The following is a 26,647-nucleotide window of genomic DNA, read 5'->3' on the forward strand; positions in this document are numbered from 1 at the left end:
AAAAAAGAGAATATGGATATGATAAGATAAAAAAGGTAGATTATTGAATCTACTTTTGAAAAGGAACTAGTTGTTTTAAATAGAATAAGTAATGAAATTTTTTGTCTGAATTTGTCAAATGTTAATGGACTGGACATTGTTAATGTATATCATGGAGTTTTTTTTGTCTGAATCTGTCAAATGTTAATGGACTAGATATTGTTAATGTAATTCTTGACTGTATATATTGTACATACTTATTGTATATACCTTTTCTTATATTAGTTATAACTTTTCAAAATTTAAACAAAACAGGGGAAATGTGGTGATATATTGTGCACCTCACATTGGGCACCAGATGTAGCATGAATTGTTAGAAGGTCTTATTAATAAAAACAAAACTGGGAGCCAGATATTGGGGTGAATGCTGAAAGATCAGAGAAACAGAACAAGCCACAGTCAACCTCACCTTGCCAATTTCTCAGCTGATCTTGTTTCCTCAGACTGAAAGCTTCTGAGTCCTCATCCAGATGGTTCTCAGCTGAATGGCTGCTAAAAGCCTAAAAGCTTAAAAAGACCTCTAGTTCCTGGTCCTTGTGCCTGATATACCTTTCTTCTTCCTGCCATCACTTCCTGGGATTAAAGGCGTGTGTCTTTCCCAAGCAAGGCATGAGATCTCAAGTCCTGGGATTAAAGGTGTGTGTCACCATGCCTGGCTTCTATGTCTATCTAGTGGCTGTTCTGTTCTCTGACACCAGATAAATTTATTGGGGTGCACAATGTATCACCCACACTGTTTCTTTTGGAATTATTGTAGATTAACAGGCAGTGACAAAGACAATCAGCCCGGAAAGCAGGAAGTGCACATCCCCTTTCTAGTTTCTGCCAGGGGTGGCATCTTAGGCAACATATTACATCATCAGAATTGTCCTTCTTACAAAAGCAACTTGCTTCGAAGCTTTAAGGTCTTCTTAGTCTCTCTGGCAATACTGACTCAGCTTATTTTGTTTGTTTTCATCTCCTTCCTCAGAAACGCTGTCCTGTCTGCTTCCTCTAGTGATACGTTACACTGTTGCTTTTTTTTTTTTTACCACAAGAAACTTTAAATGTTTAGTGATTCTTGAGTTTTCCTCAGTGTACTAAACAGTTTCATAAAGATTATGAGGAACTTTATGTGCATCAATTTGGCTACTTTGATCTGGGGACAGGGTAGAAGACAGTTGTGGAGGGAAACTCTAAAGGCCAAACTGGAAAGAAATTTTCAGTGTGGCTGTATCCCAAGCTAGTTCCCTCCTGCAACCTGACCCCCATTTTTGAGGAAAGAGGGATCTCCCTAATACTCACCACAAGAGCTACTCCTGACTCCTGTAGATGAGCTAGGACAAGAATCTAAGGAACTGTCAGATTTTCATTATATACACCCCAATATATCCCAAGCTAGAAATTCTATTTTACCTGGACCTGTCTTTTCATCGTGAATCTAACACACAAGAATTTTCTGGGGTCATTAACAGCCTTTTAAATAACAAGATGAGGGCACAGTTATCCACCAAAACTTTGACTATTGGCCACCAGCAGGTTTCCCAAGCTCCAGCAATTGACCCTCATACTCATACAAAAATGTGTGGCACTAGTTGGATTTAGTGGTTTATCAGAGGGAGATTGAGTGAGAGAGTAAATACATGAAATTGGAGAGGGTACATGTTGGGAGGATTTGGAAGGAGATAGAGGGGAATATGGGCAGTAAATATAACCATTTTCTCTTGAATATATGTATAAAATTCTCAAGATTAAAGAAAAACTAATGTTAAAATTTACTAAAATATATAAGTAAAATGATTTATTTTCTAATTTTAAGTGTTCAGGAGGAAAAACATTCAAAAAGTGGAATTAGTATTAATAAAATATTTTATGTAAAAATATTCAAAAGTATTTCATTATGCAATCATTGTGGCATTTTATATTTATTTCTCATTCCAAACTGCACAAATCAAATATGTATTTTATAATCAGGGACAACTTCAGTTCTTACCAATCTCCTGTCCATAACTTGTGGGAAGTGGTTGCCCTGCAGACAGCATAGCTCTCCATAGCTCCAAAAACTTGTCCACTATCACTGCTTTCTTAATCCCTTAGGAATTATATAAGATCTTAAATACAATCATTGCCACCGTTGTAGTGGCTTTGCTATTGTGAATTTAAGCTGTGTTTAATTTTTACTTTCATTTTAGAATACCAGGAGGAAGAATAAGCAAATTTATAAATTGTGTTTATCATTGCAAGCACTGGAAACTACTAAAATACTATGGTCTTCAATAGAAGACACTCTAGAATGTAGGTTCACAGGTGTGAAATAACAGTAGCAACAAAGAAGAGCACCTGACATCCATGCTCACATCTGTTTACACACTTCAAGATTATATTACTACTCAATTATTTTGTCCACTACTATTTGATTATTCTCTATTACCACTTACTTGTAAGAGTAGCTAATATTTACTGCTTACTATGTATGTATCAAGAACTCTCCTCAGGCTTTACTGTTATTTTCTAATACAATCTTATTAATAACTTCAGGGTAAGAATGATGTTGTCTTCCCTTTACATATGAGGAAAATGAACCACAGAGAAGCTACATAAGCTATCCAAGGTCACAAAGACCCAAGAACTGTAATTCTATAGCATATCCACTTGTCCGCATGTGACCTTTTCTTTTTAAAAAGCATATGCACAAGAGTTGGTCCACTTGGGTTTGACACTTTTACCGTAGTAATATGTTGTGTACCCTAATAAACTTGCCTGGGATTGGAGGACAGAGCTAGCCACTAGATTAGACATAGAGGCCAGACAGTGGTGACACACACCTTTAATCCTATCACTCAGGAGGCAGAGATCTGTCTGGATCTCTGTGAGTTCAAGGCCACACTGGGTTATATGAGAGAAACTGGTCAGGCAGTGGTGGTACAAACCCTTAATCCCAGTACTGGAAATCACACATGCCTTTAATCCTAGGAAGTGATGTCTGGGCAGAGAAAGGTACATAAGGTGTGAGGAAACAGGAACTCTCTCAGCAGAGGATTTCATAGGGGTAAGGACTACTGGCTGGCTTGCTTTGCTCTCTGATCTTTCAGCTTTCACCCCAATATCTGGCTCCAGGATTTTTCTATTAATAAGACCATTTAGCAATTTGTGTTACACTTTTCCTCTCTGCTTTCAAGAATTGTAACCCTGAGATGACCGTATGTCCTCCCTATTCTTCATTGTTCATTAGTGTAATGAACGTAACATTATCACCCACCACACATAACTGAGTCCTGATCACGTGTGACAACAGGTGTCAACACTGCTCCTCATATCAGTGGAGAGAGATGGCTGTGGTCATGACGACACCAGCAGCTGCTTCTTAGCATCTGCACTTCTATCCACACAGGTGGGTATCCTCATTGCCACCATCCACACTGAAGACACAGCTCACATCCACATTTGGACCTCATTGAAATTTCCACCAGTTTTTCTCCAGGTACTCTCTGTCTGCCTTGAGAGTATTTGTATGGCTTTGGAAGCTATTGTTTTATTAAAACCTTTGCATGCCTTTTATTTTTCTAAAACAAAAATGTCTGCCAGTGCCGAATAAAACTCCTGACTGTGCTCTCTGGTTTGGGTTGCCCTGCTGCTAACCAAGGTTAACCATTAATCACATTATAAGTCATCATGGTTACTAACCTTATGCAGAATACCTTGAATGATTGGCCTGAACCGGGTTGAATTTTAAAAATGAAGGGAAAAAAAGTGAAATGGTTTCTCATTTGAGACAGATAGTTTTTGTTTTGTTTTTTTTTTTACTAATTAAATTTATATCAAAGATGTAAGTTTGAACAACAGGTTAAAATAATTCATAAAAAGCACATCCTATTGTAATCATAACTATAACCATAACCATTAAAAACCTTATGTTTTTATGTTACATCAATGAAATTATAAAGCTTTTAATTTTAAAAGGACCTATTTCAGGAACCCCGAAGAAACAGAGCAATGTGTACATCAATTGATATTTTAGTTAGTAGATTTTTTCTTAAAAGTCTCAGTTCTGGGGCAGACAATGGAAACTCTACTGACAAGAAATGTGCTATGGCTGTGCTAAATGCATCCCTTCAATTGAAGACCTCCAAAATGAAGGGAAGAAAACTGATTTGAAATGGTCTGAAAGCCTAATTCTGTTAGTGGGAATGAAAATTGATAAACAACATTTGAGTGACCTGCTGGAACAAATAGATTCTTGATACAGCGGGAATCCAGCTGCTATTACGTTCCAGATGAACAAGCATTACTTAAATAAATAAATCCCTTATATTTCAGTACATGCTTTGCAGGTGTGCTGCATTTATGAAGTCAGAGAAGAATCCAGGCTGGAAAGGCACAGAATGCCCCTCTGGGAGATGGCATGGAATCAGTAGAATAGATAGAAAGGTCACTGAGCTCTGGGGTGGGGTGGGGGGGAGTTGTATTTAACAGCCTTCTCGTAACAGAGGCTGCTATTAGCATAGTGGTATTTTGAATTTATCAAGCATCTCACAGCTCTGAGCTTCAGTGAGAACTGCAAACACTAATTAAGCCTCATGATATCCCTCAAGATGTTGGAAGATATTGTCCACATCCCACAGATGATGTGACCCAGAACTGAAGAAGCTAACCCAGGGAACTAAGAAATATAAATCAGCCAATTGTAAATCTGAAAACATGACTGCAGGAATTGCAAATCCTTAGCTCTGGGGAAAAAAGTGAGATGAAGTGGACTTTAGCAGGTGAACGGAAGGCAAAGAAACCCTGTTCCTAGGATAGCTCCCGACAGAATCATCCCTAACAGAGTGAGCAAAAGCAGTTCCTGTTCCCTGACATTTTTTTTTGTCAACTGAAAGAAACAGAATCAATTTGCTAAATCTAAAAAAGGAAAGAGAAAGAAAAAGAAAAAAATGCAGTCCCTCAGAAAGCAAAAGTAAAATAAAGAAATCCAATGTTGTCTAACTGTGTTGCACTGAAATCACTGATGCTTAGTCATTTTAATGGAGAAGAAATTTGTTTCTTATCCTCAATGTAAAAAGTCAGATCTCAAATATCTGCTTCTTATTAAGAATCCTCCTTTGGAAAGAATAGAAAGGAATGAAACTTTTCACCCAGAAGGAGTGGGAGATGTCACTTATGGAAAAGGCAGGTTTCAGGTGTATTTGACAAACGACAGCGGTGACATTTTCAGAAGCACAAAAGCTGGAGCAGTGTGATTTGGAGGTGAAATCTCTCCGAGTCGCAAATGGGATTATAAATAAAGTGCTGTTAAAAGGACCAATCGCAGAACCATTTACCACAACGACTTAAAACAGAGCAAAAGGACTACATTTATGGTGGCCTGATACATCCACCACCTGCCATTTTAATCTCTGCAACAGACAACCTTAACAATATCAAAGACAGGTTTATTATCAAAGTCCACATATTCTATTTTACAAACTCTCACTAACAGTAGAACATAAATGGCAGCCACAAGAAGTTACTCTGATGCAACATATCATTTAATTTCCTCTGACAGGTTTACTATTCTTTGAAACTGTAAATTCATTCATTAGATAGAAGTGGCTTGTTAGGCTGTGATGTATTATTTTTTGTTTGTTTGCAAGGATAGAGCACTATCTCTTTGATGTATAGTATGCTGATGAGGAGTGCTTCTGTTTATATTGATGGGGGAAAATATTGATGACAGACCCCAAATTAAGTGTTTTGTTTTATAGTTCTGATTGAACTCAGTGCAATCAGTAGCATAAATTAGGAAACAGAACAGGCTATGGATTTTTGTGTGGAGTAGGGAATTGAGAGTTTAGAATTGTATCCTTTATCATAATACAAATGAAAGATTTTTAGTCTTGCTCTGAGTTTTCTTACAGAATATATCTTTCATCCGGATCACATGGCCTTTTCTCATATTGGTATTCATCATTAAGTGAAAACCATCTAAGACCATCTTACTGCACATTACAGAGAGAGAAATGCATTAGGGAGGATTGTATGCAGAGAGAAGCTAAGAAGGATGGCATTAGAAACACAGCGAATGAAACCAGTCTGCACTGAGGAAGTTGTGGCAAAAGGATGAAATGCGGCGGAGTGGGGACCTTCAGGCCCTGCCAGGTAGGCACACCACGTGCAACAAGAGTTGGTGCAAGGAGTTTATTGGGGGAGAGGGAAGAGGAGAGTGAAAGAGTGCAAGGTGGTCTTGGAGTGGGGATATGAGAGAGACAGACAGACAGAAGAGGCAAGAGAGCAAGATGGGAGCACTGTGACTGATGATACTTTTAAGGGTTATATGTGTCACATAGCTGACATGGTGGCACTTGATGACGCAACTGCTGCCATTGCCAAGGAAGGCTGTGGTGGGAGCTCACACAGGGTACTTCTGTAAAAATGTCCCCATCGTGTTAGGATACCTGACAAAGGTCACAAAACTCATAGAGGGCAGATCCAATTAGTGGATCCAGACTTGTGTATTCCAAAGGCCCATAATCTTCCTCACAACATAGAGATTATAGAAAGCACTTTGGTCATACTTTCTTAATTATTCACCGCCAGCTTTATTCCAAATGAGTTATAAAGAGATTTGCAAGTGTGTCAATGTTACAGAAAGATTAAATACATTTTTAACCCAAGGCAAAATGAAACAAGAAAGTAAAGACAAAAAATAAGATGGAAGCTGAAGTGGGATTGGGCTACGCGTCACAGTTTTAAATTTGCTGGATGATGAGCCTGCAAGTGAGCTGTGGGTTTTCCAGGTACAGAAGCAAAGATGCATGATGACCTCCATATCCTGTTTATGAAAGAGAAGAAGTTACTAGAAAAAAAATGACCTCTTATCTGCAGGGATTGAATTTTCCTCAATTCTAGAATTTTTTTAAGAGTTTGTAATTCATAAACAGCATCCTTTGAGAGAACAGTACCAGGTTTACTTAGGATCACCTCTCCAAAGGTAAGAATGTGACATCAAAACACTAGTCTGTAAAAGCAATTCTACACATAGTATTTTGGATTTTGAGAAGAACAATGTGTAGAAACTTATTCAGGTCACATGCCATATTAGTATCTGGCATAACTCAGGGCTGGGGGTTAAAGTAATTGTAAAACTGGGTGTAATGTGTATAACACAACCCCCGAGAAACCCTGACTCTCAAGTAGATGTTGTTCCTCTTAGATGAGAGCTTAAAGGTATTCACCCTTGAATGTCAGAAGATAATCCCTGACAAGTATCTGGAGAACAGCAACGCTCTCTGGCCCATTAATTGTGAATCTCCATGTTTCAACAAGATCATCAGAGGGCTGACAACTTCCTGTGAAGCATTAAAAAAGATCTTGTTACATAAAAGTGCATTATCAGGAATTAAGATATTATCAGGATTAACATCTTAGTGTGAGTGAGTTCTACCAATTAGTTATTAGACAGCGGGGGCCTAAAGGGATAAGACCCAGGATACACTTTACTTTAAAAGGTTCACAAATGTTTTTCAACATTTTCTTCCCCCAAGGTCTGGAACAGAGGCAACCATGCCCCATCCCCCAGCAACAAGTCAAGAAAACAAACAAAAGTGTATCAAGGAAAATGTTCAGTGCACTTTTATATAGTTTAGGGGATGGGGTGGCAAGCTTTAGAAAAGTGAGAATCTGGGCTCAGCAAGGGGCATTACCTATGGTTTGAATAGAAGAAAGACGTTAAAGAGATGCAGGGCCGGTCTTTAAAAAATCAGCAGACAGCTTCACACTTGTCATCCTCTTCAAGGAGTTCTGGACTCTGGAAAGTCTGTGTCTAAAGCGCCAAACTTTCTCACTTTGGTAGCTTAGAAGTAGCTGGAGCTACCAGTGCCAACTAAGTCATGCTCCCAGCTCCCTTTTCATGTACTGAATGCCTGACCCTTTAACTTTGCTATGCATTTGGTCACTATGAGACCCCCGAAATTTAGGCTTATGTGGTCACCCTATGGCACTAAGGCTGACCCTTGAAAGTACAGATGCACATGATAGACATAGCATATTTCATTGACATTATTGTATGAATTACTACTATATGGGACTGTGTTGCCAGAATGGCACTAACACAGTAGTTTGCAGAGACTCTCGGTGGCCTTGAAATCTAGATAGGATCAGATCCTGCAATTTGCTTTATGTTTGTGTCTGTGAATGTATGTGCACCACAGGACTGCCCCGACTCTAGCAGTAGTCCAGTAGTTGGCAGTGGATGAGGAATGATTTTCTTTATGTGGCAATGTTACCTGTGATAGTCACAATATCAAATCACCAGGAAATTTTCCAATTTCCTCTCCAGGCTTTATGCCTTGAACAATTCTTTAGAATAGCCATGTTTATTCCTAGGAGGTCCCCCCATCATTTTTTTTTAACATTATGGAGTTGGCCCTTTTAATCCATGTTCTTTCTGACTCTAGTGATATTATAACCACCTGGGTGGGGTTATACTTTGCTGGATAAGTGATGCACATTACTTGTATACCTTTCTCATGGAAGAGGGGCAAAAAGATTATAAGAGCCAGAGGACCTGGGCATCTGCTCTGAGACAGTCTTCTCTCCATGACAAGGAAACTGCACCCATGGATTATTAATAATATGACTGCCTGAAAAATACCACCACCACCTGACATGGCAATATAGATGGGGAAATTCTCAAAAGATACCATCCCCAGATAAAGGTCTATAGGCATTTAATAAGTGCTAAGAGGAGGAGAGCCATCCCAAGCAATGAGCTCCTTAAATGATTATCCAGTACCAAATGGTCAGCCCAAAATCATACACACATGAGAATGTACTCACCTTGTTTTATTTATGTACATATATATGTGTGTGTGTATGTATGTATGCATGTATGTATAACAATAATAATTAAAGAAAATACCATGAAATTAAGAAGGAATGGTGAGGGTCAGCATAGAAGGGGTTGGAGGGAGGATGGGAAGGGAAATTATGTAAATACAGGACACATGTGAAATTTTAAAAATAAATTATTTTAAAAAGGAAAAAAAGCAGAGTAATAGTCTATAAGAGTGACAGAAGGCACTATTGATGTGTGGTACCACATCATGAACACATGGCACAAGAGAGCTGCAGAGCAACAAGATCTATATCCTGTCAACAGAACAGTTTTTTAAGCACCACAGCACTGGGAATAATATCAGTATAGCTAATTTTGTCTATAGGTGAAAATATCTAAAACCAAGCAGGTATGATACATTAGAAAATGATGATGAAAATGGGCAAGACAGAGGACAAGAATAGGATGTGCTATTTTTCTACACAGGTCATGGATTCTGACCACCAACCAGAAATGGGAGTGAGCAAAGTCACCATGTCACTGGAAGAGAAACATGAGACTAGGCATACTAAGAACTTATGAAGAACAGTTTCACTTTATCACCATGACAGTTGCATACCTTGGTGCCAAGAGAGAACCCTTTGTCTTGTGATTTGTTCCATGGGTGAAGTGAGAACATAGTGAATACCCAGGCATGCATGCAACTGCTCCAAATTTGCACTTTCTTACCCCACATAAAATAATACTGAAGTAATCATGGAAAAAACTCTAATCAAGAAATGGGTTTCAGAAATGAAGTAAAGACACACACTCTGTACTTATCCAGTTAAACAAATCACCTCTAGATTTGCCTCATAGGAAATGTTAAAGTTTTATTTTCAAGTTGACACTGAGGAATAGTAGTTATCATGAAAACATAGGAAAGTACAAAAGTGATTGACTATGGTAAGTATATAGTCAAAATAAAATTTAAAAATTTCTAATACCAAAATGGTAGCTTGTATATCACTTAGTTCTAGTGAAAAAACCAAGAAGCATTAAAATAATGTTATTTGAGAATTAATATACAGTTTAAAAACATCATAATTGACATTAAAATACTGAAAATGGGAATAAAATGACTGAGTTTTTTCTAAGGTAACAGACAAATAATTGCTGATTTAAAGTGGGCTGTTTGAAATGTTCAGATGTTTTATGTATGCTTCATGGTAACCACAAGCAGAAGAAAATCTATAGTTGATGCACAAAACACAGAGGTAAAATATTTGAAGCAGAGGCATACCATAAAATAACAGAAGAAATCATAAAACGAGGAACAAAGGATCTATAAAAGAAAACAAAAGCAAATAACAAAATGCCAGTAATATGTTCTTGCCAACCACTAATTAATCTACTAAGTGTAAATAAAAGAAATTCTCCAATCAAACAAACAATAGTTAGATACACTAAAAAGAAAAAAAATCTAATTGTTGTGGTAACATATTGTATACCCTAATAAAGCTTGCCAGAGGATCAGAGGACAGAGCCAGCCACTAGGTTAGAAATAGAGGCCAGACGATGGTGACATACACCCTTAATCCTATCACTGGGGAGGCAGAGATCCATCTGGATCTCTGTGAGTTCAAAGATATACTGGAATCAGAGCCAAACAGTGGTGGCACATACCTTTAAATATTTTAACTCTGTGTTTTGTGCATCAACTATAGATATAGGTATGAAAATAACTTTATTTTCAATAAAAACATAAAATATTTTTTAAAAATCAAGTAACAAATTTACCCCTGGATTTCTGGAGAATATACATACATATATATATATATATATATATATATATATATATATATATATATATATATATGTATATATATATATATATATATATGTATATATATGTGATTTTATATATATAATACATGTGATATAGATTATATATATGATCCATGCAACATTAGGAGGCATTTTAATAATCAATTAATATAATTACTATAGAAAAAGAAAAATAGGAAGGAAGGGAAGAAGTGAAAACATAAAGAAATAAGGAATGTAGTAGAAATGCAGGAAGGAAGGAAAGAAAGAAAGAAAGAAAGGAAGGAAGGAAGGAAGGAAGGAAGGAAGGAAGGAAGAAAGAAAGAAAGAAAGAAAGAAAGAAAGAAAGAATGAAAGAAAGAAAGAATGAAAGAAAGAAAGAATGAAAGAAAGAAAGAAAGAAAGAAAGAAAGAAAGAAAGAAAGAAAGAAAGAAAGAAAGAAAGAAAGAGACAGGCAAGTTTAAGTGAGATTGATTCTATAAAGAAGCAAAAGCAATCAGGTTGGGCATCAACCGATATTAAGCTTCATTGTACTGTTCCTGACAGGTTTGGAGTCAATAGTGGCTTTCAGAGAGGCATCACCCCTTCCTGGAAAGGAACCTACAAGAATAGCACACTGGAGAAGATTAGCAGGATCATGGGGACACAACCAGAGGTTGAACACCTCATAGGTAGAAACATGGCCAGAGAAGACTGTGGATTTGGTAAAAGATGAGGGATGCTAAAGCCTTAAGCTGAGAGTCTCCAGGATGGTCTTGAAGGAACAGCCTGATAAGGATCCACTCTGTACACTGCCTGGGCAAGGCAAAACACAGGAACATCTTAAGTGTACTACTGAGCTTTACACAAAATCAAATGAAGCATTGGATCTATGAACAGATGAGATCCACAGACAACTAGTCAACCTAACCACAAAAAGAAGGAAGCGAAATCAGAGGTGGAACAGGAAATAATACAACAGAATCAAATGAAATGCACAGAAGTATTGGAAAACGGGTTATGAGAGTTAGCATCAATTGTGAACTTGATAGTATCTGTAATCCCATGGACTGGGGTTCAGCAAATCCTGGAATGTGTAAAAAGAAGAAAGTTAGCTGAACTCTAGAACACATTCATCTCTCTCTGCTTTCTGACAGATGATACAATGTGACTAGATGCTTAAAACACCTGGTCCCTGATTTCCCTCCATGATGAACTGCACTTGCAGCTGTAAGCTGGAATAGACCCTATCTCCCTTAAGTTCCTTTTGTCAGGCATTTTAGTACAGTGACAAGAGAAGAGACTCAGACCCAGAGATTCCCCAAACTGGAAAACCTGGAAGGAATGGAAACATTCCTCAACGCACATGACATACCAAAATAAAATCAAGATGATAGACGACACATGCAGCTCAAACTCACAGTAAGTAAAGATATTGAAGGAGAAATCAAGTCTTCCCAGAAAGTAAAGGCCAGACACAGACAGATTATCTGCTGAATTCAAGGTAATGTTTTAGAAAAACTTAATACCAAAACTTCTCAAATTATACAAAATCAAAACCAAAACAACAATAAAAAACATGACAACTGACAAGCTCATTCTATAAATATTGTATTACCATGATATGAGAACTGGGTAAGGACAGAGCAAAAACTAAAGTTGTAAACCAAATTTTCTGATGATCAAAAATTATCATTAAACACTTAAAAACTGAATTTAAGAGAACATTAAGATGACTATACATCATGGCCAATTTGGTTTCATCTCCAGAGTGTAAGGTTAGTTCAATGTACACAAATTAATATATGTCATACAGCATGTAAATTGACTCTAAGGGAGAGGCATCTCATGGTCATCTAGCTAGACAAAGAAATCTTGAATTTCCTTGCATAATAAAAGAACAGAAGAAGATGGGAATAGAATAAAAGCTATATAAAATAAACCTATAATCAATATTATACTAAATGGGGCTGGATCTCACACTGTAGACCAGGCTGGCTTCAAACTCACAGAGATCCACCTGGCTCTGCCTCCCAAGTGCTGGGATTAAAGGCTTTGTGCCACCACCGCCCAGCCTGGCTAGTTCTTTTAACTTAAATTAAACTGTTTCTCTTTACCTTCACATCAGGGCTTTTTACTTTTTCTTCTTATATTACTTCCACTGCTTCTCATGTCTAGATGGCTGGGGTCTGCCTGGCTTCGTGGCCTGAGTGTGTCTCTCGTTCTCTCCTCCTTCTTCCTCTCATTCTTCTTCCTTCTCTTTTCAAGCCTCTATTTCTCCTCCTATTTATTCTCTCTGCCTGCCAACCCTACATCTTCTTTCTCTGCCTTGCTGTTGGCTGTTCAGCTCTTTATTAGAGCAATTAGGTGCCTTAGGCAGGCAAGGTGAAACAAATGCAACACATCTTTACATAATTAAACAAATACACCATAAACAAAAGTAACACAGCTGTACTCGGTAAAAGTAATATTCCCCAGCACACACATACAAAAAAAGGTAACACATCTTTACCCAGTTAAAATAGTATTCCATAACAACATTTGCTCTAACATCTAGAATAAGACAAGGATGGCCACTTTCTGCACTCTTATTCATCACAATGCTAAAAAATCTTAGCTCAGGCAGAAAGAAAAAAAAAAGAAAGGGGGTACACAAATAGGAAAGAAGTCATTATCCTTAATTACAGATAGCATGATCCTATACTTAAAAGACCATAAAGAGTCCATTAGAAAACTCTTAGATCTGATAAACATTTTCAGTAAAATAGCAGGATACAAAAGCAACATAAAACAATTTATATAACAACATAATGAACTTGCTGAAAAACAAATTAGAAATATTCCCTTCATATATTTAAGCCTAGGAGCAAGCCTAAGGAAGGTGATAAAAGACACCAAGAATGAAAACTTTAAGACAGTGAAGAAAGAAATTGAAGAAGACACTAGATGGAGAGATCATCCATGCTCTTGAGTTGTCAGAATTAATATCTTAAAATGACTATTTGCCAAAACGGGTATACAGTAAGAAGATGGCCAACAAAATTCCAATGATAGTCTAAAAAATCCAAATATCCGTGGGGAAACAGACTACAAAAGTCCAAATCAATTCTAAGAGTAAAGAGTAATGTTGGAAGTATCATAATAGCAGAACTCAAACTGTACTACAGAACTGTACTGATAAAAACAACAATGTACTGCCAAAGTCTCAGGTATTTAGACTGCTGAAGAGAACAGAGAATCCAGAATTAAACCCATAGGGGTATTGCAATATATATTGTGCATATGTTTGTGTGTGTGTGTATACACATGTATATGTTTGTATGTGATACATATCCATGCTAAGGCACATATGTGGAGATCAGAGGACAAGTTATAGGAATCTGTTCTCTCCTTCACCATGTGGGACCGGGGCACAAACTCAAGTCTTCAGGTTTAGCAGTATTTTACCTCCTGAGCCATCGTGTCAGCTCAAGCCATCTAATTTTTGATAAGGTGTCAAAAACATATATTGGACAAAAGACAGCATATGCAACAAATGTGAGAAAACTGGGTATCCACAGGTAGAAGAATGAATTTATAGACATTTCTTTCGCCTTGAACAACAAAAAAATTCAACTACAAGTTGACTGAAACCTTAACACAAAACATGAAATACTGAGACTGCTAGAGGAATAGGCATATATAGGAATGTTCTGAACAGGACTTCCATATACAAAAAATTAATTCCGAAAGTTGCCAAACTGGATTACTAGGCATTAAGAAGTTTATTTGTAGCAAAGGAAAAAACACCAACATGAAGACACAGCCTACAGAACAGGCCAAATTTTTTATCAACTGCCCTGTCCTTGGGAAGACTAATGTATAATATAATATAATTGGGAAGATTGAATATATAAAGAATGACAAAAAGCCAAGATATATCCAAAAGGATGGGCTAGTGAACTGAATGTATAAGGACAGTCATTTTTACAATATTAATTCTATCCAATCCTTGGAGCATAGGAAGTCTTCCAATGCTTTCTCCTTTGGAGTTTTAAAGTTTTCACTCTAGATGCCCTTTATCTCCTTAGCAAGGTTTACTTGGGGGTTCTGGTATTAACTTTTTTAGAATATAATATAATTGTAACATTTCCCATTGCCCTTTCCTCTCTCCAAACCTTCCCATGTATCTCTTCTTGCTCTCCTTCAAATGTATGGGCTCTTTTTTCACTAGTTGTTATTGCATGCATATATGTATACCCATGTATGCCCTAACTATAACTTAATAGGTCCATATAACTTTACATGTGTGTATGTTTTCAGTGCTGAAACTGAAAAGCCAATTGATAAGCTTTTCCCTGGGGGACAACATCTCCCATTCCCAGTGTTTCTAAGTTGCCTATAGTGCTTTATTTAGGGTTGAGGTCTCCTGGGCTTTTGCCATCCATGTTGCCATGCCCATCGTGTTGTCCTGTTCAGCTCATCTGTGGGCAGCCATATTGAGGAGACTTTTGGGTTGTAGCTTCTGAGATTACTAGGAGACACAATTTCATAGTAAATTCCCTAATCCCCAGGTTCTTATAGTCCCTAACCCCCAGTACAATGTTCCCTGAGCCTTAGGTGTAGGAGTGTTTTATAGATGTATCCACTGTGGTGGTCTCTGTCTGTTGTAAAGAGAAGTTTTCTTGGTAAGGAGTAAAGACTTTTCCTGTCTGTGGGTGTAAGAACAAATGTTTGTACATTGTTCTTAGGGATTATGTTGGTTTCAAAACTAGTGGTTGTCGATTCTCCTCCAATAACCATGACCCATGACTTCTCTAGCAATGAGTAGTTAGCTGGGTTTCTAGTGCCAGGCATGGTTTCCCTCCTGTTGGGATTTTTGTTTTGTTTTAAGAATATTGTGAATTGGATTGTTTGTCATTGGTGCATAGAAAGGTTACAGTTTTGGTTTTGTTTTGTTTTGTTTTGTTTTTTTAAGTATTAGTTTTGTAGTTCCATTTTGCTGAAAGTGTTACTTAGTTCTAAGAGTTTTGTTTTGTAGTCTTTAGGACAAGAGTTCTCAACATGTGGTTGAACAACCTTTCCCCAAGTGTCTCCTAAGACCACAAGAAAACACAGATATTTACAGTATGATTTATAAAAATAGCAAAATTGCAGTTATAAAGTAGCAACAAAAATAATTTTATGGTTGGGGGTCAGCACCACATAAGGAACTGTATTAAAGGGTCACAGCATTAGGAAGGTTGAGAACCACTGATTTAGTGTCATATTGGATACAAAAATGGGTACTTTTACTTCTTTTTCTATTTTCTTCCCTATTGTTTCCTTGTAGTGAAAAAATATATATTTTTTCTCATATAATGTATCTTGATTATGGTATTCCCTCCCTTTAATCCTTCCAGGACCTCTCCTCCCTTTTTTCCCTCCCATCCATATCCACTCCATTTCTCTCTCTCATTAGAAAACAAAAAGGTTCCTAAGGGATAATAATAAAATATGATAAGACAAAACAAAAATTAGTACAAATAAACACAAGATTTACAAGTATTTAATTTAAATTGATATTGGATTTATAGAATTTTGATGGGAATTGCATTGAATATACAGATTTTTTTTTTTCCGGAGCTGAGGACTGAACCCAGGGCCTTGTGCTTGCTAGTCAAGCGCTCTACCACTGAGCTAAATCCCCAACCCCACATATTGTTTTTGATGAGAAGGCAACTGATTTTGGTAAGTTATGTGGATAAAGCAGAAATGAACATGGTTGAGCAAGTGTCTCTGCAGTAAGATAAAGCATCCTTTGGTATATGACCAAAAGTGATATAGCTGGTTCTTGAGGTAGATTGATTCTCAGCTTCCTGAGGAGCCACCAAACTGATTTTCATAGTGGCTGTAAAAGTTTTCACTCCCACTAGCAATGGATTAGTGTTCCTCTTACTTCACATCCTTGGAAGCATGAGCTGTCACTTGTTTTATTGATCTTAGCCATTCTGATGGATATAAGATGGAATCTCAGAGTAGTTTTGATTTTCATTTCCCCAATGGTTAAAGTTGTTGAACATTTCTTTAAGTATTTCTTAACCATTTGAGTTTCCTCTTTTGAGAATTCTATTTAAATCTGTACCCCATTTTTAAATTGGATTATTTGGTTTTTGATATCCATTTTTTGAGTATATATATATATATATATATATATATATATATATATATATATATATATATATATTGGATATTAGTCCTCTATTAGATGCACAGTTGCTAAAACTCTTTTCCCATTCTGTAAACTTTCTCTTTGCCTGAATGATGGCACCCTTTGCCTTACAGAAGCTTTTCATGTGTGTCTTTCTCTTCCTTTCCCCCATGATTTCTGTTCTAGTTACTTCTCTGTTGCTGTGATAAGCAGTCTGACCAAAAGCTACTTGCACAGGAGATGGTTCATTTGACTTATACATCCAGTTCACAGTCCATCAATGATAAAAGTTACAGTAATGTTAATCAGGGCAGAAAATATGAAGGAATGCAATTTGCTGACTGATTCATGTTTGTCCCTAGCCGATTTTCTTACACAGTCCAGGAAACATTGCTTAATAAAATGGGCTCCTACATCAATTGTGAGGGGCCATCCCCCATGTTTCCCTAGAGTACTCTTCAGCAGAAGCAGCAGGAAATATTAGTTAGAAAGAGAGAGGGGAGAGAAAAAGATAAAAAAAAAAAATACAGGATAGCCTCGAGAGGGCCTAGATCCTAATCCACTGGGCCTAGACTGTCTCTGGCAAAGTGTTGTTAAAGGAAAGCCAAGTGGTGGAGCAAAAGATCACCCCCCCCCCCCGCCCCCGCCTGAGCACAGCCAAGTGCAGACCATCTCAGACACCTGGTACTCAGGCCTGTGGTCCAGTCATCCTCTTTATGCAGACCTGCTGGGTAATGCCACTAGGAAACCTAAATGGGCTCCAACAATCAATGCAATCAAGACAATTCCTCACAGAGATGTCCTGAATTAAGTCTGTCCTCTCAGATGACTCCAGACTCTGTCAAGTTGATAAAAACAGTACCTTGGTTATTTTTTCATTGGTTTGAGAAAGCACACTAACAAAAGCAACTTAAGGGAAAGAGGGTTTATTTTTGACTTACAGTTTCAGAGGGATGCAGTCCCTTGTGGCAGAGAAGACATAGTCATAGCGGCAAGCAGGTAAGTCATGGTGGCAAGAGCAGGAGACTGGTCCATGACATTGTCTTTGTACTCAAGAAGCAAAGAGAACATGAAGTGAGACCGAGCTACAAAGTCTCAAGGCCTACCACCATTAACCCCTTCCCTTTATTGAGGCTCCACCTTCTTAAAGATCCTGTTAGTTGGAGATGGAGTGTTTAAATATGAGCACTGACAGGAACATAAAACCCTCAAAGCCAAATTCAACTTCAGAAAGAAAACATTTGTAACAATGTAGCTAAACCAGAGGAACGCTACCCTAATTGGAATAATTATACACAAAGGCAATTATACACAAAGGCAAATATACAAACTCTGCAGCAAATCAACATTGAAACCAACAGGTCCATGGTAATTGGTCATCTCCAAGGGTATGGCATGGTGTTTAGGGAGAAGAAGCAGCTGTTGTTTAAAGGATACAAACTTTCAGTTACCAGATGAATGTATCCTAGGGCCTTCATTCTCAGCAGAGTGAATACAGCTAATATAATCTATTCTTTGTATTGGCAGAGAAAGATAAAATATAATGTCTTCTCTTCTTGTAAACATGATGACCAGCCTTAGAGGCTACTCACAGATTAGTCAGTCTGATTTGGAAATTATTTCACAACATATAAATACACTAAAATATTATATTGTAAATTTTACATGTAATTTTTATTTGTCAGTCATACTTCAACACACCTAGAAAGTAAAACAAACAAAGTAAAACTTTGGAAAGTGTCTCCCTGGAACAGAAGGTTGGATTAAGATAAAGAAGGGATCATTTTAGCAAGGGTAATGGTAAGAAGTTAAGTAAGTTCATGGGTGAGAAAAGGCTGTGCTTCCAACAACCAAATGCAAACAAATGGAGAAAATATTTTCATGAGTATTACTCAAGTCAGTAAAATACACCCCCAATGCAAATAAGCATAACATGCCCTTTAGAAACAAAGTAAAAGAGAAATAGAAATAAGTCATAATTCTTGAGATTAAACAAGAAAAGCTGGTAGCTGGACATTAAAAATGTGTACCTGCATTGACTTAAGATGAGCAACTGTTTAAGTACTCCTATGGATTATTTTAAATTGGAGTTTCTGCAATTATGGTTTTGTGTTTTATTTTCCTCTGTATGATTTTTCATGTAGGACCATTTCTAAAGGGTTGGACGCATAGAACACTACATGACAGAGATAACACTTTATATATATAGCTCAACAATAAAAAAAAAAATCAATGAATATTTGTAGAAATAGATCATCATTTGAAGCTAGAGTTTTCCTGCCTGGCCCACAGTCAAGACAAATCTCTGTCTACCGCCAGTCCCACAGCTGCTCAGACCCAACCAAGTAAACACAGAGACTTATATTGCTTACAAACTGTATGGTCGTGGCAGGCTTCTTGCTAACTGTTCTTATATCTTAAATTAATCCATTTCTATAAATCTATACCTTGCCACATGGCTCGTGGCTTACCAGCATCTTCACATGCTGCTTGTCATGGCAGTGGATGGCAGTGTCTCCCTCCGCCTTTCTGTTCTCTCTATTCTCCTCTCTGTTAGTCCCACCTATACTTCCTGCCTGGCCACTGGCCAATCAGTGTTTTATTTATTGACCAATCAGAGCAATTTGACATACAGACCATCCCACAGCAATCATTATCCTCAATAAATACTCAATAAATCACATTCTCACATAGAGCTCTTAAGATTTGTAATACTGTATTTTTGTTTTTATTTTCTTTATTCTTAAAATGACTTTACTCATCCTTTGAGAATTTCATACAGTATATTTTGAGCATATTCTTTCTCCTCTTTTAAATTCTCATAGGTCCTCCTCTATCTCTCTACACATCTGAATTCATGTTTTACCACTTAAAAAAAAAGTTCCAGAGCTGGAGAGGTGGCTCAGGGGTTAAGAGCACTGGCTGCTCTTCCAGAGGTTATGAGTTCAACCCGCAACCACATGGCAGCTCACAACCATCTATGGTGAAATCAGATGTCCTCTTCTGGCATGCAGGTATACATGCAGAATACTCATATATAAAATAGAAATAAATAAAAAAAATTTTAAGTCCCCAAACAATATGCATGGCCAACTACTCCTGCTCATGGAGCCTGTGATGTGTTGATATTTCCATATCACTCCAAAGGAGATGATTTTTCCCTCTTGCTATGGCTGTCAATTGAGAATAGCTTCTTGGCTAAGGGTGGGACCATCTGTGCACTTCCCCTCTCTTGTACTGGGATTTTGTCTGGTTTGATTTGGTGTAGATCTTATGCATGCTGTTCACAGTCTCCCTGAGGTCCTGTGTGCATCTGCCCTGTTGTGTCTAGAAAAATGCTGTTTCCATGAAGTCATTTACCATCTCTGTCTCTTAAATCTTTTCTTCTGCCTCTTCCACATAGATCCCTGAGCTTTCAGGGGAGACGTGTGACATAGATATCCCACATAGGCCTGAATGCTCTGAAGTGCCTTATTCTCTACATATTGATCAAATGTGGTTTCTGTGTTAATTACCATCTACTGCCAAAAGAAGCTTCTCTGATGAGCGATGTAATATTTTTTTAAGACTTCTAAATTTGATGGTTTTCCAATTACAGAAAAATTGCAGATACTATTGAAAAATACCTCCTACACTACTATATCCACATTCATTTGCTATCAACATCCTGTGATTTGAGTGCATTTGTCATAATTAATGAACCAATATTGATACATAATTGTTAATTAAAGACATGCTTTATGCATATTTCTTAAATTTTCACATAGAGTGAGTTTTTTGTTCTAAGATTATACCCACCCAAGATATGATATTTAGTCATGTGTCTTTGGGACTCTTGTGACCATACCAATGCTGCTGACCTTGTTGTTTTAGTTGACTTTGACTGTTTTGAAAAGCACTATTCAGGTATTTTGTAGAAGATCTTCCAGTGAGTATGTGTGTGCTTGTTTGTGTGACATTTTTCTAGTGTGTGAGCTAGGGCTGCGTGTTTGGGGGAAAGAAGCACAGCAGTAAAGTGCTATTTTGATCATATCACATCAGCTATCCTTAGTTGGGCCTAATATTGTAGATGCTGACCTCATCACTTGGCTGGGATGATGCCTGTCAGGTTTCTCCACTGTAAATTTGCTCTTTAGTCAGCCTTTCTCTGTCCTGTCCTCTGGAAGGAAGTTACTTATGTAGATATATTTAGGGGGCAAGGAATTGTGCTGTAGTTATTTAAGGGTGTAACATTTCATAAATCATTTTAAATCCTCCTGGATCTACAGCTTAATTCTTTATTTTTTAAATCATTTTTATCATAATTTATCATTATATTTATTGTGACCTCCAAATTATAATCTAATAGTTATGGTGTTTCTTAAACTGTTCCAATTGGGGCCGTTGGGAGTCCCCAGTTATTATCTGTGTCTTTTTTATATAATGTCATCACTTGGGATTTCTTTGGGGGACATCTTCTTATTTGTTGGTACCATAAGAAGCTATTCAAGTTATCTTGAGTAAGTATTAAATTTTTTAATGAACTTGATTATATTTATAAGGATGCATAAAAATATTTATCTGGATCTCCACACTGTCAAGGCATAGTTCTGAAGACAGCTATGGGAAAGTTTGTAACAAAGCAAAAAACAAAAACCAATGGAGAAAAAAACGAATACAAATAAAAACTTTTCTTTTCTCTTCATTTTACAGAAAATTAGTCTTGCTCCAGAGAGCAATTCAGCCATATCAGGAATCCTTTCAAATTTTGCCCCTAGCTGTTTGGAGCTGGCTGATAACATGCAGGGTGATATAAATATTGCACAGCCCTATATTTCAATGTTATTCATCTGATTATATGAGGGAGCTCACTGAAAGGTGGCTTCAGAATTTAAAACAAAGCTATTTTAAAGCAACAATCTGATTTTGTCTAGGAAATTATCCCATCATTCCCTGGAAGAAGTAAACCGTTTGATAACATCACCATATGGATATTTTAGTTACCATTCAAAGTGTAGCTCAATGTTTATTCTCTAAAGATGCAAGACTTTTATAAAAATATTTCTATAGTCGGTTCACAATTTTTTATCTTCTTGCCTTTTTTATAAATAAATATGAGATTTTGCTAAAATTAATTGAAAACTGGAACTAAACTCACATAAATACCAGTAGAAATTTATAGTCCTTTAATTCTAATTAGAATAACAGTTTTAATTATAAAATGAATTAGAAAAAGAGTTCATTTTCAACATTATTATAATAATCATAACATATTTATTACCTAAATTATACACATATCTATTATTTAATAAAATTATTTAAGTACCTCCATGAGGAGAAAAATCATTTTTTCCTAAGGAAGGTAAATTTCAAAGCATTATAAGGTTGACTGGCAGCAATTGGAATGCAAATTGTGAGGATCAGATTGTTAATGGCTAAAGATTCCCTGACTGTAACAGTAATCTCCACTGACAACAAGATCAGATTTAGAGTCACCATAGGAACACAAATTTGGATGCATCTCTGAGGCTGTTTCTAGAGAGGTTGAACTGAATGACGGCCTACTCTCAATGTGAGTGACTTCATGCTGTGGGCTTTGGTCCCATATAATCAAAAGGAGCTGAATATCAGTATACTTTTCTCTTTGCTTCCTGCTTCACAATGTGACCAACTGCTTCCTGCAGCCCTCACAGCCACACCCTCCCTGTTATGATGGGTTCAGCCCTCACAGTGTGAGCCCAAATCCTCTTCTTTCCTTCAGTGGCTTTAACCAGAGGTTTAGCCACAGCAGTGAGAAAAGTAACTGATGCGCTAATTAATCGTTTACTAAGTAACTCCTGTAGTTCTGACTTTGCTTTCCTGCAGGAAGGCAGGTATGTTTTCACAAAGAATAGCAGACCAGTCTTGAATATAGTAAAGGAACTATGCTATATTTGTGTTTCCAAGACTGGTTTGAGATTGTGTCCCCCATAGACCTATGTGACTGGACACTTGGCCCCCTGCTGATGGTATTGTTTGTAATCATTTCAGAACCTTTAGGAGGAGAAAGTTTGGACAAAGTGGGTCAGTTGGAGCTGGCCTTGAGGATTTATAGACTGCCCTCACTTCTTTTCACTCTCCTTCCTGACTGTGTGTGCAATGTGAAGAGCCAGAGCCCTGCTCCTGCTGCCTTGCCCTCTGAATCAAGATGGAATATATCCCCTTGAGCTGTAAGCCAGAATAAACCCTTCCTTCCTTTAATCATTTCTTGTCAGATATCATAGCAATGAGAATAGTAACCAATACCCCAAATTATGGTATGAATGAACAAGCAAGCTAAGAGGTGCTGTAATTACATTAGCCTCCTTGCATATACACTTCCTGTTATAACCAGAATGGTGTTTTAAAAATGAACATTTAAATCTGACTTCATAAAATTCCATCATGCTTAAGCTGTTCTTTCCCCATTGCTTACAGGGTAAAAATTTGGCTTTCAGTGACTTTAAGACCCATGCCCCCAAGGCTATCTTCCCTCAGACTCTGCTTTATCACCTGCCTTCCAGCAGGCTAAGAGACAGCTATCCTTTATCACATGCCTGCATTTCTCCAACTTCAGTTGGCATTAGAATTGCCTGGGGATCTGGTTACATAGATCCCAAGGACCCAGCACATAGCATTTTTTGATTCAATAGGTCTTCAAGAAGATCTAAAGCTTGCATTTCCATTGAATTCCCTTTCAAATGTTTTCCCAAGTGATGCAAATGCAGCTGGTCTAAGAGTATAGGGGAGCTCAGATTTTCAGAATTGTTCTCTCTGTATTTGTTCATGCTCTAGTATTTGCAAATTCTGCCCTCAAATGTCTGTTTTTCCACACTGAAAGACCAGTAAGTAGTACTTATAACTTGATCACATGGGCAAAGCAATCCCAAATGCCAGTCAATACATGAGTTTACACTATGTCCAGGAGACATATTTTCCTTACATGAAAGTTGCTAGAACAAAAATATTCCTCTCAGTGGTCTGCAGTAATCAAATTAATTTGTCAATTTGCAGGTACAATGTTATTTTCTCTAATTTATACAGAACTGAAACATGTATTATTTTATTAGTTTCCACAAAGGAAAGTCAAAGAAAATTCAATATTCATAGTTAAAACTGCTTGTATAAATTCAAGAACAAACTCACCACGTCATGATCTTATGAATTTTAAAAATAAATTGGTTGCATCATTTTGGTGATTTTAGCTGTATACTTCACAAATTTATCAGAGAATTATCAGTTCTATGTCTTCAACTCCCTCTTCTTGGGTTCAATGGCTATGATTGTTTTTTCTGGTTGTCTAACAAGACCAATGCCTATAATTGAGATCAGCAAAGTGTGTTGATGCCCTGGCCCCTAGAAGCCAAATGGCAGTCAAGGCAACTAATATTAATGAGCTCAAACCACATGCCAGGCCCAGCGCTAAGTCATTAATGCCTTCAACTCCACAAGTCTCTGTAGTGTTCCCTAGACAATGGCCTGGTTTTGTCTAACTCCAAAGATTTTTCAATTGTACATCCATGCATTTTTCTCAAATTTGCAAAACTATATATTACATCATGAGAACCATATACAAACTCTAGGCAATAATCAAGGCAGACATTTTAAACACCATTTTGTGAAGGTTGTATTGAATTTTAGAGAAATTGATGAAATCTGAAACTGACTGTTCCGAGCCACATGTGGTTCCACAAAATAAGACTCTCTAACATGATTCACAGGAGTCATGTTACAGAGCTCTCAGTGGAAGTGATTATTATATTTCAAAACACTTTATTAAATCTTTTGTTTTCTGGGACTGCCTCTTTGCCTACATTATAATAACAACACTGATTTCTAATAATATATTGTAAATTTTTCACCTAAAATTTCCATTAAAAATTTTAAATGGCTTTTGACCTAGGCCAAAGTATAGCTGTAAGTTAAAGTGATGAAAATTTAGCAACAGTGGAGGATCCAGATAGCAAGACCAGAAGAGCTTAACAGTTATTGAATCAACAATAAACAATTGAGATAACTTTTACTAACTTTAATATTAGCCATGGAAGTAAAACCGGATGTCACAAACCTCCAGAGTCAGAACAGATGAACACAGCAAAACATAATAATCAAATGCATCTTAGATTTGCCAGCTTTCTTGGTCAGCAAGTGGAAAATCTTCCCAAGCAGACACTCAGGGATATAATTACTCTTGCTCACAGCCCCATTACCCCATTGAGCCCCAGGGTCTACTGTATGGAGCTGAAAGGAAGAAGCAAAGGGAGAAACAGCATTTTAGGTTCTCCAGCTCATACAGAATGTGATATACATCCTTGTGTACCCATGCTCTGATGCTGGGGACATGTGAGTTTGCTGCCCTTAGAAGTGACAGGTTCTAGGAAATCCATCTCTTGCATGAGCAGTTGCCAGCAGCAAACGCGCAATATGAAAATGTGGAGGGAGATATAAGGTGACTTCCTGATTGATGATAGCTACGGGGTCTCTGCCAGTTCCAAGCAAATGACTTTAAGGGAGATAATAAGCAGTGTAATATTCATGTGTACTTCCAGGCATACTTATTTATAGCCACACTAAGTCAGGGACATTGCTGTCTCGGGTGTACTTTAAATTATAAGCTAAAATATCATACTGTTGGTAAAACAACACAAGAAACTGTTACTAAATTATGTGTATGGATTATGTATTTACAGAATGTTCAAGAACATCTTGATTCATGCGTCATCTACCATGTGGTTTTTGGATATTTTAATATTGGCTCTAATGTTTGGTGTACTTTTATTTCCCTTTGCAGTTTGGTTACTCATTCTTTTTGTCTTTGTTCCACAGTTGGATTCCATAGTCATCTCAATGTCTTTGGAAGAAAATGAACACAGTGTTTTTCTTCTTTTACTTTTTCCCTATATTGAAAATACTAAGCATCCTATTTATTTTAAGATGACCTATTTTGCCTACTTAAGAAAAGAAGATAGACAAGAGCCTGATACAAATGAAGTTTCTACTTAAATGATGATTTCACTTTTTAAAACACAGGTGATCATTCTATTAGGGTAAAAATGATATCTTTGAAGCTAAATTCAAAAACACTGATGCAAAGAATTATCATATAAAATAATTCTCCTTAAACACCACTGCTTTATTTTACTTTACAATTAATTAAAAATACATAGAATTATATTTAATTTAAAAAATACACATATATGTGTGTACGCAGTGAACTTATTTATAAAGATTTTGTCTTATACTTTGAGCAGAGAGTGCTATTGCTAATGATTCATTGAAATGTTTTAGGCTTTTTCTTTTCTGATGTAAAACAATTTCCCTGAAAGGTTGAAAATCATTTGAATGAACCTATAAAATAGGTGGTAAAATGGTTTTTAGCACAGCTAAGGAGGTACCGTGCTGGTCTTAATGAGGTGCTCACTTTTGAAAGAGTATTATCATACTTACACAAATCATTTGTTTCGGTGGCATTAGAAACAGCTATTAGTGCAAAAAGTACACCTATAAGCCCTGCTGTACCATTTTGCTTTACATTATATCCAAGAGTTTTGACAGACTAGACTACCCACATGAAACTTCCTTCTCCCTCACAGGAGACATTGATTTTGTTTGAACACAAAAGATTGTCAAGACTTGGAGATTTCAAACAATACTGTTGTTTGTCCTTCTGCATCATTGCCTTAAAAATGAATGCAGTTTGGTTACATTTAGGAATCCTCCTCCATAATGTTTTTCTAATTGATAACATAGTTTTAACATAAACTGTCTAAAACTAACAAGCAAAATAATCACTGTTTAGAGGGTACAAAGTTTCTCTCAATATTAATTGCATATACAAGAGGAACTGTGAGTCCTGTTGTTCAGG

Source organism: Peromyscus californicus, unplaced genomic scaffold (genome assembly GCF_007827085.1).
Source record: "Peromyscus californicus insignis strain IS unplaced genomic scaffold, ASM782708v3 Scaffold_17__1_contigs__length_78620276, whole genome shotgun sequence".
In the NCBI taxonomy this organism is placed as follows: Eukaryota; Metazoa; Chordata; class Mammalia; order Rodentia; family Cricetidae; genus Peromyscus; species Peromyscus californicus.